Here is a 16,604-nt window from a genome sequence, read left to right as displayed (position 1 = left end):
AATGTTCTTAAATCACAAAATTAAATAGGCCCTTAATTTAAATTAAATTAAATTTAAAAATTATCAATTATCAATTAAGTTTTTAATCAAAGGTAATTTTAAATTAAATTGGTGGGGAATTAACAAATTAACAAATCTCATAAAACTTCACATATTTATTGACATTTGTTTACTTAATCTTTATATAAATAATCAGTTTGAAGGCAAAAAAATATTTATTTAAATAATCTAGTTTTAGATGGAAAATAAACACATTCAATGAAACGTTGTTCAAAGTCAATATAATTTAAAGATTTACTTTGTGATTATTAGGAATTAATTAAAATTTGCAAATATTTTTAATTTTTACAAACATCTTTGTTTTGAGAATGTATTATATAATTTCTTTTCCTGAGACATAAAGAAAGAGTATATTACTTCAGGACCTGTTTGGTATGAGAGAAATAGGAAAAAAATGTCAATAGCTCAATCCATGGTCTTAATAAGGCCACCCGTGTTATAGTATTGAAGTTCAACAAATAACACCTGCAGAAATAAAAAATAAGGATGCAAAAAGAATTATGAGTGATCTCTTAATTCTCAAAACAATCACAGAATCACCCAGACTATAATAACCCACCTTTTAATGGCCGTCTTGTGAGTTTTCTTACGGTGTTAATAACATAAGTTTGTTGCAAAATCACCCGTGTTATAGTACAATATACTGTGTATAAAAACAATCTCGGAACCCACATTATCGAATTCCAAAATTACAACATCACTTTATGCTTAATAAATGAAAATGTAAAAAATTGAATTATACACTCAGCTATACTAATAGTCTAATACTAAGAAACTATATATTTTCATATTTTCAATAAAAAATTACATAATAAAATATGAAATTAAATTTTTTGCTTTTATTTTTTTAATTAGAGAATGCTAATTCAGGATATTTCCCCTTTCTGGGGATATGACAAATATACTTTATCTGCATAATCAGCAATCTGACAAGCAAGGAACATCACTATATATATGATGCAAACATCATTTTTTTCTATGCAACACTATATTGCATATAAAATTACAAATTTTAAACCCTGTGTGTTTGCTCCTCATCATCAGTTATCAAAATTCTCAATGACCATTTTTCAGAATTGAATATTTGCATCACTATATCTGATTTAAGCCCCAACACAGAACGTTCAATGTGGATCTATTGAAGAAAATAATATTTTCGTTTCATACTCTATGATTCCTTAATCACATTCCATATGTACCTAGTTTTGTTTTATTCCAAACTAATATTTCTTCTTTCATGGATTCTAGTCTGAAGATAATCCTATAAAACTTATCAATATTTTGCTCACTACAATGCAAGAAAACAAAGAATCATTGTATACTACAAAATTAGTTGAAGAAAAACAATCTTTACACAAGAAATCTGCTGTTCGGGTTTACAAATTGAAGAGAGTGAACAACATTTGGGGGATTCTGTGGGTTGTAATGAGATTGATTCATTGGAAAACTTGAAGGAACAAATTGATTTTGATGCTGACATTGGGTTGGAACATCGGGATTGGTGATATCATGGATGCTTCTTCTTCTTCTCTTTTTGTTCCCCTTGTTGATTTGGTGATTAAAGAACTTCTGAGCATGGCTAGCAATCTGAACTGGAGTCCTTGTCTTCACAACATTTTCAGAAATGTTCTTCCAATTTCCCTTCCCATATGTTTGCAATCCAATCAGAAATAACCTATAATTAGAAAACAAAAGAAAATATATTAGGACCTTTATGATTAAAAAAGACGATATCAAAGAATCGAGAAATTTTCAATGCTTACACACACCTGTGTTCTTCCTCAGTCCATGACTTTCCCTTGTGGCTATCAGTGTGAACATTACTTGGTGTCCCTGAGTTAGACAAAGGTTGGTTGACCAAGTGTTGCCTATTACAGAGCGATGAAAATTCAAGGGATGCATTTGGCAGCAACGGATCATGATGTGGTTGTGGATTATATTGGTGTATGGGACGAACTGAAGAAGCAATGTGATTTTGAGGAGTTGCATGAAAGGAATTAGATGATGATGAGAATTTTGGGCACATGGGCATCAGATTTGGTTGCAGGTGGACCATTCTAGTTTGCATGCAAGGGAGGGACTGTGTGATACTTTGTTGCTGGTTAAACTGCTGATTTATTGTTGGAGAGGATGTCATTTGAACAGGAAAGCTTGAAGGAACTTGTGGCTGATGATGAACTTGAAAATTATGAGGAATTGATGAGGTGAATTGGTGTGTTGGTAATGACTGATTCAGTGGAATATTTGAAGGATTTTGTTCGTCAAATTGATGCAATGAAATATGATCCGTAGAGTTAGTTTGGTGATTATTGTATTGCTCAGCATTGCTAGATACTTGAATCGGTGTATTTGACACCATCTCTGGTCCTTGTAAGACTTGTCTGTCACAAAAGAAAAACACATTATGAAAATATTAGTGATTATATTATATACTTTTATGATGCTCATAATGCAAGTGCTATTGAACGAATTTGGGTTGATTATGAAAACTAAGTAAATTATTTATAATACAATTTTCTACCTCCACTAATTAAGGAATATAGTTTGTAAAAGTATCAATTAAATAAACATGTTGACTAGAAACCACTCTCATCTAGTTCCTAAATCAATAAAAAGTTTTTTCTCCTATTTGTTATTTTCTTTTCACCAATTTCTTAGCCATATAACCAAATATATTCATAAAGCAATTCACTCAATCAGAAACACTCAAAAGAAAAACATGAGAAAAATTAAAAAAATTTCAATTGAAAGTTTTCCAAGTACGTACCCGTTGTGTTCTTCCAAAGTACGTGGCATTTTCATGGGTGGCTCTGAGTTCAATATGATTTGATACTCCGAATAGCAGTTGGAGGGCCAAGTGTTTGAGCATGTGGACGGTACTAAGGCCTGACTTGCTTCATTCTCTGGCACATCGGCGGCAGCGGCGATGACAGTGGTGGCGTCCAGCTGTTGCTCTTCTGGATGCCGGACATATGCATCATTCTCCAGCACATCATCACCGGCGGCAGTTGCAGCGTCTAGCAGTTGCTCTTCAAGATGCCGAACATATGCATCATTCTCCGGCACATCATCGACATGGTCGTGATGTCTAATAGTTGCTCTTCCAGATGTCGAAAAAATACATCATTCTCCAGCACGTTGGCGGTCGCGACAGGATGTTGGTCATAGTCATCAGTGGCCTCTATTAGTAGTAGTTGCTCTTCAAAGTACTGGGCATATGCCTCATCATTCTCCAACACGTTGACGGCGGCAGCATGTTGCTCCTCAAGATGCCGGACATATGCTTCATCATTCTCCGGCACGTCATCAGCATTGTAATGTAGCAGTTCTCCTTCAAAGAGTGCATCAACGATACCATCAATATCCAGCTCCATTGGCATAATTAATGTCTTGAACCTGTAAGCACATCAATTTCAAACTCATATTAATCAAGATCTTTATGACTATATAATTACACTTTAATAGTACTTTTGTTTCTATATTAGACGAGTTTTTTACATTTGAAAACAATATTTCTAACAATTTATATATTTATACTATTTTTACACATATATTCTAGTAAGTTCTACAAATGATATCATTCTAATAATGAAAATAATTTAAAAATAATTTTCATAACTGTTTTGTTAATCATAATTAAAAGTAATACTTATTTTTTCTCCTCACCCCAGAAGACCCTTTTCCCTACCTTGATCCTATTTTGCTGACTTGGATCAGTGTTCTAACGTATTTCGCCAAAACCTATACCTAGTTTTCATCTCCAGTAGTGTTCAAGTTTTACGTTTGAAAAGATTGAAAAATATGAGACACACACACACACACAACGTGGCAATGAGTTCAATCAAATAACAAGATGATCATATGGTTCATAAATGCTATTAATGAGATATAAATTAAACAAATAAACATAGCCAGTTCAATAGTTATGTAAAATATAATGAACATAATTAGATATAAACATTTTGCCCAAGATATAGATATAGACGATGAAAAAATAAATAACTATCGGATCATAGCTTCAACACAAATAAAATATTGTACCAAAAAATACAAAAACATAATATTTCAGATAGTTTTTCCACAACAAAAAGTGCGATGCGACAAAAGTTATAGCAAGAAAATTATACGTAGTTTTAATATGCATCTTGGAAAGTTTAAGAACACCAAAAATGTGTATCAATTAGGATTACCTATGAGAAGTTGAATTCTTTGACTTCAAGAGTTTCCTTGCGGAGATCACAAAGCTTTCTTGGTAGCAAGTTTGCACAACTCTAAGTGATCACTGATACCTATTTATATAATGTTTAGGAGAGAAGCATACAAGTCAAACCAATGTTTTAATTAGGAGAGGTGAATCTGATTCGTTTTTATCAATAATGAATAAGTATATTTAATAAAATGCGAGACGGACTTAAATTTAAATTAAATTAATTGTAGATAAACAACTTAACAAATTTCGCAGATTGATGAACCATTGTTTGCTCACTTTTTATTTATATAATAATCTATTTTTACATATATTTTTACGTGCAAACTAAAGATAAGTTTTTTCAGTTTAGAAAATCATATATATGTATATATAAATAAGTTAAAAATGCCTCCTACAAATATATGTTGTTGCGCCACAATCGGGATTTGGTCTCAACGATCATATTAGTCAATAGTCAGTTCCTCATGATGTTAAAACAACGGTTTCCAAATTCTGAAATTATCTAATTTCATTTGGTCAAAACAAATTATCTAATTTCAAATAGATATAATACGCGGTTTGCAAAAGCAACGTTTTTGTGTTATAAAGCATTAATAATAAGATGTTAAAAAAATATGTTTGAATTTTGTTCCAAAAAAAAAGTTTGAATTATTATTTTAAAGAATCTAATAGGCCCTTAATTTAAATTAAATTTAAAAAATAATCAATTTTCAATCCTAATTTTTTTAGTTAAAGGTAATTTTTAATAAAACTATTAGCTCATTAACAAATTAACAAACCTCGCAAAATTTCAAATATTTATTGATTTTTTTACTTAATCTTTGTATACTACACAATAAGTTTGATGCTAAAAAAATATTTATATAAATAATCTAGTTTTAGATGCAAAACAAACACATTTACTGAAATTAAAATTTATTCAAAGTCAATATAATTTAAAGATTTGGTTTGTGATTATGAGGTTTATTCAAGTTTACATACAAACATCTTTGTATGTTTCGAGAGTGTATTATAAAAATAATCTAATGAAAAACATATGTTTCTATTTTTTGACAAAAAACTGTTTTTAAATCACAAAATCAAATAGGCCCTTAATTTAAATGAAATTAAATTTGAATAAATAATCAATTTTTAATCTCATTTTTTTAATCGAAGGGAATTTTAAATTATTAGCGAATTAACAGATTAACAAATCTAACAAAACTTCACATATTCATTGACTTTTGTTTACTTAATCTTTATATCAGTTTGAAGCGAAAAAATTAAGTCAATGTGTGCTTCGAAAGTCAGGTAAATGTGGATAAAACTGTAATGAGCGAATTGATAAATAGTAGCTTTTGTATTGTGAAGTAAATTAAACAATATAACTAATAATGCCAATAACAACACCCACACATAGATGGGTTGCAACTGTGCAACTTCTTCTGACTATCAACTAATTTGAAATTCTAAATCATTCTTATTTATGACATTTTATTAATAACAATTGACAACGTCTGAAATGCAAATAACAATACATTTTTGTTCTCATTCCTGATCTTTGATTTTGAAATTTTAAAGGCATTTTTTTTTGGAGGATTTTTCCAAGGTTTTGGGCCAAATGTGAAATATTTTTCTGGATAACCCAAAACATTACATATCTAGCCATTGAAAACTTGTATGATGTAGTTATTGATTAAAAATTTGGTTGAAATATTAACTTTTAAATTAGATTTATGAAAATGACGACGTATTCATCAATCAATTGTCCAGCATATGTAGTCTAAAATGAAACTGTTTTATTATATATCGATGGTAATATGGAAAATATAAACATTTCATGTCCAAAAATATAGATATACACGACAAAGAAAATAACAACTATCGGATCACTGCTTCAACACAAATAAAATAGTAGAAAAGTCACAAATAAAATATCTCATATAGATTTTTGTCTACAAAAAGTACGATGGGATAAAAGTTATAACAAGAAAATCATGCACAGTTTTAATATGCATCTCAAAAGTTGAAGAACACCAAAAATGCGTAGTAATTAATATTACCTACTTGAAGTGGATGAAAGTCAAAAGTTTTCTTGTGGAGATCACGAAGCTACCTTATTAGAAAATTTGTGATCACTTATACCTATTTACAATATTTAGGAGAGAATGAGAAAAATTCAAACAAAATGTTTTAGAAGAGGTGAAAACAAATATTTGATTCATTTATATCAAATGATAAGTGTGTTTTTTAGGGGGAAAAATATTAGACAATAGCAGATGTATGAGTAAACAAATTTCACAGATTTATTAACCTTTGTTTGCTCATTTTTATTTTCGTTTCATACTCTATGATTCTTTTATCACGTTCCACACCTATTTTCGTTTTGTTCCAAACTAATATCTCTTCTTTGATGGATTCTAGTCTAAAAATAATCCTATAAAACTTATCAATAACATCAACCGTACCACACATTAAACTAAAAATGAAAGTTGGGGGATTGTAAAAGATTGTGGAGCATTTTTGGAGGGACAAAATGCCTTAGAGCCAGAGAGGTAATCAATATTTTACTCACTAAAATGCTAGAAAACAAGCAATCATTGTATACTACAAAATCAGTTGAAGAAAAACAAACCTTTACACAAGAAATCCGCTGTTTGGGTTTACAAATTGAAGAGACTGAACAACATTTGGGGGATTCTGTGGGTTGTAATAAGATTGATTCCTTGGAAGACATGAAGAAACAATTTGATTTTGATGTCCACACTGGGTTTGAAGATCAGGATTGGTGATATCATGGATGCTTCTTCTTCTTCTCTTTTTGTTCCCTTTGGTGATTAAAGAACTTCTCAGCATGGCTAGCAATCTGAATCGGAGTCCTTGTCTTCACAACATTTTCAGAAATGTTCTTCCAATTTCCCATCCCATATCTTTGCAATCCAATCAGAAATAACCTATAATCAGAAAAAAAAAGAGAAAATATATTAGGATATTTATGATTGAAAAAGACAGTATCAAAGAATTGAGAAATTTTCAATGCTTACACATACCTGTGATCTTCCTTAGTCCATGACTTTCCCTTGTTGATATCAGTCTGAACATTACTTGGTGTCCTTGGGTTAAACAAAGGTTGGTTGACCAAGTGCTGCCTATTAGAGAGTGATGAAAATTCAAGGGATGCCTGTGGCGGCAACTGATCATGATGTGGCTGTGGATTATATTGGTGTATGGGACAAACCAAAGAAACAATGTCATTTTGAGGAGTTGAATGAGCATGAAAAGGGTTTGATGATGATGAAAATTTTGGGAATATGGGCATCAGATTTGGTTGCAGGTGGACCATTCTGGTCTGCAAGCAAGGGGGGCCTGTGTGATATTATGTTGCTCGTTAAACTGCTGATTTATTGTTGGAGAAGATGTCATTTGAACAGGAAAGCTTGAAGGAACTTGTGGTGGGTTTAATTCATTCATTGGATGTGGCTGATGATGAACTTGAAAAGTATGAGGAATTGATGTGTTGGTAGTGACTGATTCAGTGGAATATTTGAAGGATTTTGCTGGTCAAATTGATGCAATGAAGTAATAGTATGAGTTTGAGGAGTTGTACCACACATATGATCCATAGAGTTAGTTTGATGATTATTGTATTGCTCAGTGTATTTGTCACCATCTCTGGTCCTTGTAAGACTTATCTGGCACGTCAATGGCCTCTCTCAGTACTAGTTGCTCTTCAAGGTGTTGGGCATACGCTTCATCATTCTCCGGCACATCATTGGCATTATAATGTGGCAGTTGTCCTTCAAAAAGTGCATCAACGATTTCATCAATATCCAGCTCCATTGTCATATTGTCTCAAACCTGTAAGGATGTCAATTTCAATTCCATATTAATGAAGAGGTTTAGGACTATATAGTTACACTTTAATACTAGTTTTTTTATGCATATCTATATATTATACGAGTATTACAAATTTGAAAACATTGGAAAAATTAAATAAAGTGTACGCACTTGTAATAAATTCAACCAAATAGCAAGATTATATTTTTCATAAATCTTAATAATAATGAGATATAAGGAAAGAAAATTCAAGAAATAAAGATCACCAATTCAATCATTGTGTAAAGCATAGTCAAAAGCAAAACACGCGCAAGTGAGAGAAAATTGTATTCAGAATAAATATAATTCAAATTATTAATATGAGATTACCAAGTTTATGAACTTCACAAATATTTGTCAGTTCTTAGGAACATCATTTTGGGTTTTGGACGTATTTAATTTAAATTTATATAAAGATAATTCAAAATATCTCTTACAAATATCATTTGAACAGCTATCAAAATAATTTAATATTCATAAAAAAATTGTGAAAAAAACTAAATGAATAAATACATATACTGTGTATACTTAAAAGTCTTATCTCATCGATATTTCTAATAATTTATATAATTAATAGTATATATTTTTATACATATATAATAGTAAATTTTATTATTTATGTTATTCTAATGAAAATAATTTAAAAATAATTTTCATAATTATTTAGTTAATTGTAATTAAAAATAATTATTTTTTTCTCCTCACCCCTGGAAGAAATTCCTGCCTCGATCCTATTTTGCAGACTTGGATTAATGTTTCTAACATATTTCACCAAAACCTACCTAGTTTTCATCTCTAGTAGGGTCCAAGTTTTACGCTTGAAAAGATTGGAAAATATAGGATATACATACCGTTGCAATGAGTTCAATCAAATAACAAGATGATCATAAGCTTCATAAATCTTAATAATGGGATATAAATTAAAAAATTAAAAATCACCAGTTCAATATTAATGTAAAATATAGTTAATATGGATATAAACATTTCGTGGCCTGAAACATAGACTTTAATTTAGTTTAATTTAATTTAAACTATACTAATAGCAGATATATGTATCAACAAATTTCACAGATTTATTAACCTTTGTTTGCTCATTTTTATTTAGATAATAACCTAATTTTACATGAAAATTAAATGCAAGACCTGTCCTTTTCGGCCATAGATAGAATTATTTAATCTTGACCATTTATTTAATTTAACATTTTAATTGAGCATTGGAGCAAACCATATCTAATGAGATAAGTTAAAAAGACCTTTTTTACATTCTGAAATTATCTAATTTCATTTGGTCAAAAAATTATCTAATTTCAAATATATATAATACGCAGTTGGCAAAAGAAACGTTTTTGTGTTATTAAAAAACAATTCCCTATAACAATTTTTTAATAAATAGTTTTAAAAAAAAAATTTAAAAATCTGTCTGAATTATTATTATTATTATTATTAAAAAATACGTCTAAAATGATATAGTGGAGAGTGAAAGAAGAATTTACTTGAAAATAATCAAATACAACATTCTTGGACTCTTCCCTAATTTTTTTAAATAACAAAATATCAAAAAGATGTTCTGCTTTTTTTTGGGACAACTTTTTTTATTCTTCTAGAATATATAATGAAAACCATATATTTCTATTCTTTTTAATAAAAAAACTGTTCTTAAAAACACGAAATCAAATAGGCCCCTAATTTTTTGGCCAAAAAAATAGGCCCCGAATTTTAATTAAATTAAATTTAAAATAATCATTTTCAATCTTAATTTGACTCATCCCTTTCTACTAAAGTTGACCGGCCATTGATGTTCATTGATCGATGGTCAGATGGGTGACCATTGAAAAGAAATATTATTCTGTTAACTAAAATTATAAAAAACAATTAAATTATTTTTTTAGTAATTTTCAAATTTTATGGTGTTTGACCGTTTTCACGTATCTTAGCTTCATTTATAAAAAAAAATATTCTTTTTTCAAAAGCTACTCATTGTCAAAGTAGCTTCTCCGAGTAATAAAAATATATTTTTAAGATCCCATTATTTTTGAAAACTCAAATAAGCATTATTAAAATTCTCAAAAGGAACTCTATTCCTTAAAAAATAAGATGAATTAAAATTATTTTTAATGAGAAAAAGTAGAATCTCGTGTATATACTTCTGTCACAAGAAAGCATGGCTATTTCCTACAAATATTCACTCATTTGAAAACAAGCGAAATTTCAATCTCACGCAATTACGTACCTTTTGTTATTTTATTTGTCATAAAAAACTATTTTTACCAAAAGATATTTGTATTTTACAAAGTGCAAAAATTAAATAGTACAATATACTGTCTATCAAAAAAATCTTGGAACCCATATTATTGAATTCCAAAATCACAACATCACTTTATGCTTAATAAATGAAAATGTAAAAAATTGAATTGTACACTCAGCTATGCTAATAGTCTAACACTAAGAAACTATATATTTTCATATTTTCAACAAAAAATTACAAACTAAAATATAAATTAATTTTTTTCTTTTATTTTTTTAATTAGAGAATGATAATTCAGGATATTTCCCCTTTCTGGGGTTATAACAAATATCTTAATCTGCAAATCAGCAATCTAGTGTGAAAATAATATTTTCGTTTCGTACTCCATCATTCCTTAATCACATTCCATATTCGTTTTATTCCAAACTAATATTTCTTCTTTGATGATTCTAGTATGAAAATAATCCTATAAACTTATCAATATTTAACTCACTACAATGCAAGAAAACAAAGAATCATTATATACTAAAAAATTAGTTAAAGAAAAACAATCTTTACACAAGAAATCTGCTGTTTGGGTTTACAAATTGAAGAGATTGAACAACATTTGGGGGATTCTGTGGGTTGTAATAGATTGATTATTGGAAAACTCTGAAGGAACAAATTGATTTTGATGCTGACATTGGGTTGAACATCAGGATTGGTGATATCATGGATGCTTCTTCTTCTTCTCTTTTTGTTCCCTTTGTTGATTTGGTGATTAAAGAACTTCTGAGCATGGCTGCAATCTGACTGGAGTCCTTGTCTTCACAACATTTTCAGAATGTTCTTCCTTCCAATTTCCCTTCCCATATGTTTGCAATCCAATCAGAAATAACCTATTTAGAAAACAAAGAAAATATATTAGGACATTTACGATTCAAAAAAGACTAATATCAAAAACTGAGAAATTTTCAATGCTTACACACACCTGTGTTCTTCCTCAGTCCATGACTTTCCCTTGTGGATATCAGTATGAACATTACTTGGTGTCCCTGAGTTAACGAAGGTTGGTTGACCCAGTTTGCCTATTACAGAGTGATGAAAATTCAAGGGATGCCTTGGGAAGCAATTGATCATGGTGTGGCTGTGGACTATATTGGTGTATGGGACGAACTGAGAAGAACAATGTGATTTTGAGGAGTTGAATGTGCATGAAAGGGTTTGGTGGTGATGAAAATTTTGGGCACATGGGCATCAGATTTGGCTGCAGGTGGACCATGCTGGTTTGCATGCAAGGGAGGGACTGTGTGATATTCTGTTGCTGGTTAAACTGCTGATTTATTATTGGAGAAGATGTCATTTGAACAGGAAAGCTTGAAGGAACTTGTGGTGGGTTTAATTCATTCATTGGATGTGGCTGATGATGAGCTTGAAAATCATGAGGAATCGATGAGGTGAATTGATGTGTTGGTAGTGACTGGTTCAGTGGAATATTTGAAGGATTTTGTTGGTCAAATTGATGCACTGAAGTAATCGTATGAGTTCGAGGAGTTGGACCAAAGATATGATCCGTAGAGTTAGTTTGATGATTAATGTTATTGCTCACGTTACTAGATTCTTGAACCGGTATATTTGTCACCATCTCTGTCCTTGAAAACATGTCTGTTAAGAAAAAACATATTATGAAATATTAGAATGGTAGGAATAAATAATAAATGATATGGTACGTTTTGAATGTTAAACAAATAAAATTTTTTTCTCCTATTTGTTATTTTCTTTTCACCAATTTCTTAGCCATATGACCAAATATATTCATAAAGCCATTCACTCAATCAGAAACACTCAAAAGAAAAACATGAGAAAATTTTAAAAAAAATTCAATTGAAAGTTTTCCAAGTACGTACCCGTTGTGTTCTTCCAAAGTACGTGGCATTTTCATGGGTGGCTCTGAGTTCAATATGATTGATACTCCGAATAGCAGTTGGGGGCCAAGTGTTTGAGCATGTGGACGGTACTAAGGCCTGACTTGCTTCATTCTCTGGCACATCGGCGGCAGCCACGATGACGGTGGTGCCGTCCAGATGTTGCTCTTCTGGATGCCGGACATATGCATCATTCTCCAGCACATCATCACCGGCGGCAGTTGCAGCGTCTAGCAGTTGCTCTTCAAGATGCCGAACATATGCATCATTCTCCGGCACATCATCGACAGTGGTCGTGATGTCTAATAGTTGCTCTTCCAGATGTCGAAAAATACATCATTCTCCAGCACGTTGGCGGTCGCGACAGGATGTTGGTCATAGTCATCAGTGGCCTCTATTAGTAGTAGTTGCTCTTCAAGTACTGGGCATATGCCTCATCATTCTCCAACACGTTGACGGCGGCAGCATGTTGCTCCTCAAGATGCCGGACATATGCTTCATCATTCTCCGTCGGCACGTCATCAGCATTGTAATGTAGCAGTTCTCCTTCAAAGAGTGCATCAACGTACCATCAATATCCAGCTCCATTGGCATAATTAATGTCTTGAACCTGTAAGCACATCAATTTCAAACTCATATTAATCAAGATCTTTATGACTATATAATTACACTTTAATAGTACTTTTGTTTCTATATTAGACGAGTTTTTTACATTTGAAAACAATATTTCTAACAATTTATATATTTATACTATTTTTACACATATATTCTAGTAAGTTCTAAAATGATATCATTCTAATAATGAAATAATTTAAAATAATTTTCATAACTGTTTTGTTAATCATAATTAAAAGTAATACTTATTTTTTCTCCTCACCCCAGAAGACCCTTTTCCCTACCTTGATCCTATTTTGCCGACTTGGATCAGTGTTCTAACATATTTCGCCAAAACCTATACCTAGTTTTCATCTCCAGTCATGTTCAAGTTTTACATTTGAAAAGATTGAAAAATATGAGACACACACGCACACAACGTGGCAATGAGTTCAATCAAATAACAAAATGATCATATGGTTCATAAATGCTATTAATGAGATATAAATTAAACAAATAAACATAGCCAGTTCAATACTTATGTAAAATATAATGAACATAATTAGATGTAAACATTTTGCCCAAGATATAGATATAGACGATGAAAAATAAATAACTATCGGATCATAGCTTCAACACAAATAAAATATTGTACCAAAAATACAAAAACATAATATTTCAGAGTTTTTCCACAACAAAAAGTGCGATGCGACAAAAGTTATAGCAAGAAAATTATACGTAGTTTTAATATGCATCTTGGAAAGTTTAAGAACACCAAAAATGTGTATCAATTAGGATTACCTATGAGAAGTGGATGAAAGTTGAATTCTTTGACTTCAAGAGTTTTCCTTGGTAGGAAGTTTGCACAACTCTTAAGTGATCACTGATACCTATTTATAATGTTTAGGAGAGAAGCATACAAGTCAAACCAATGTTTTAATTAGGAGAGGTGAATCTGATTCGTTTTTATCAATAATCAATAAGTATATTTAAGAAAATGCGAGACGGACTTAAATTTAAATTAAATTATATGTAGATAAACAACTTAACAAATTCGAAGATTGATTAACCATTGTTTGCTCACTTTTTATTTATATAATAATCTATTTTTACATATATTTTTACGTGCAAACTAAATGCAAGTCACACATTTTTCGGTTCATAGATAGAATTATTTAATCTTGAGCATTTATTTAATTTAGCATTCACATAAAGATAAGTTTTTCAGTTTAGAAAATCACACACATATATATATATATATAAGTTAAAATGCCTCCTACAAATATATGTTGTTGCGCCACAATCGGGATTTGGTCTCAACGATCATATTAGTCAATAGTCAGTTCCTCATGATGTTAAAACAAATGTTTCCAAATTCTGAAATTATCTAATTTTATTTGGTCAAAACAAATTATCTAATTTCAAATAGATATAATACGCGGTTTGCAAAAGCAACGTTTTTGTGTTATAAAGCTTTAATAATAAGAGGTTTAAAAAAATATGTTTGAATTTTGCTCCAAAAAAAAAGTTTGAATTATTATTTAAAAAATTTATCTAAAATGATATAGCGGTGACCAGAGAGTGAAAGAATAATTTGCTTGAAAATATAACGTTCCTTGACTCTTCTCTAATTTTTTCAAATAACAAAATATCAAAAGATATTCTGATTTTTTTTTTTGGTACAATTTTTTATTCTTCTAGAATACATAATGAAAATCATATTTTTCTATTTTTTTTAATAAAAAGCTGTTCTTAGAACAAAAAGAATCTAATAGGCCCTTAATTTAAATTAAATTAAATTTAAAAAATAATCAATTTTCAATCCTAATTTTTTAGTTAAAGGTAATTTTTAATAAAACTATTAGCTCATTAACAAATTAACAAACCTCACAAAATTTCAAATATTTATTGATTTTTTTACTTAATCTTTGTATACTACACAATAAGTTTGATGCTAAAAAAATATTTATATAATAATCTAGTTTTAGATGCAAACAAACACATTTACTGAAATTAAAATTTATTCAAAGTCAATATAATTTAAAGATTTGGTTTGTGATTATGAGGTTTATTCAAGTTTACATACAAACATCTTTGTATGTTTCGAGAGTGTATTATAAAAATAATCTAATGAAAAACATACGTTTCTATTTTTGGACTAAAAAACTGTTTTTAAATCACAAAATCAAATAGGCCCTTAATTTAATGAAATTAAATTTGAATAAATAATCAATTTTTAATCTCATTTTTTTAATTTTTTAATCGAAGGGAATTTTAAATTATTAGCGAATTAACAGATTAACAAATCTAACAAAACTTCACATATTCATTGACTTTTTTTACTTAATCTTTATATCAGTTTGAAGCGAAAAAATTAAGTCAATGTGTGCTTCGAAAGTCAGGTAAATGTGGATAAAACTGTAATGAGCGAATTGATAAATAGTATTTTGTATTGTGAAGTAAATTAAACAATATAACTAATAATGCCAATAACAACACCCACACATAGATGGGTTGCAACTGTGCAACTTCTTCTGACTATCAACTAATTTGAAATTCTAAATCATCTTATTTATGACATTTTATTAATAACAATTGACAACGTCTGAAATGCAAATAACAATACATTTTTGTTCTCATTCCTGATCTTTGTGATTTTGAAAATTTAAAGGCATTTTTTTTGGAGGATTTTTCCAAGGTTTTGGGCCAAATGTGAATATTTTTTCTGGATAACCCAAAACATTACATATCTAGCCATTGAAAACTTGAATGATGTAGTTATCGATTAAAAATTTGGTTGAAATATTAACTTTTAGATTAGATTTATGAAAATGACGACGTATTCATCAATCAATTGTCCAGCATATGTAGTCTAAAATTGTTTTAATTTTAGACTGTTTTTTATATATCGATGGTAATATGGAAAATATAAACATTTCATGTCCAAAAATATAGATATACACGACGAAGAAATAACAACTCTCGGATCATTGCTTCAACACAAATAAAATAGTAGAAAAGTCACAAATAAAATATCTCATAGATTTTCGTCTACAAAAAGTACGATGGGATAAAAGTTATAACAAGAAAATCATGCACAGTTTTAATATGCATCTCAAAAAGTTGAAGAACACCAAAAATGCGTAGTAATTAATATTACCTACTTGAAGTGGATGAAAGTGAAAAGTTTTCTTGTGGAGATCACGAAGCTACCTTATTAGAAAATTTGTGATCACTTATACCTATTTACAATATTTAGGAGAGAATGAGAAAAGTTCAAACAAAATGTTTTAGAAGAGGTGAAAACAAATATTGATTCATTTATATCAAATGATAAGTGTGTTTTTTAGGGGGGAAAATATTAGACAATAGCAGATGTATGAGTAAACAAATTTCATAGATTTATTAACCTTTGTTTGCTCATTTTTATTTTCGTTTCATACTCTGTGATTCTTTTATCACGTTCCATACCTATTTTCGTTTTGTTCCAAACTAATATTTCTTCTTTGATGGATTCTAGTCTAAAAATAATCCTATAAAACTTATCAATAACATCAACAGTACCACACATTAAACTAAAATAAAAGTTGGGGGATTGTAAAAGATTGTGAAGCATTTTTGGAGGGACAAAATGCCTATCAATATTTTACTCACTAAAATGCTAGAAAACAAGCAATCATTGTATACTACAAAATCAGTTGAAGAAAACAAACCTTTACACAAGAAATCCGCTGTT

Source organism: Neltuma alba, unplaced genomic scaffold (assembly GCF_004799145.2).
Source record: "Neltuma alba isolate B1F8T4 unplaced genomic scaffold, ASM479914v2 tig00011493_pilon, whole genome shotgun sequence".
Classification (NCBI taxonomy): Eukaryota; Viridiplantae; Streptophyta; class Magnoliopsida; order Fabales; family Fabaceae; genus Neltuma; species Neltuma alba.
Note: the sequence above shows the minus strand (reverse complement) of the source record.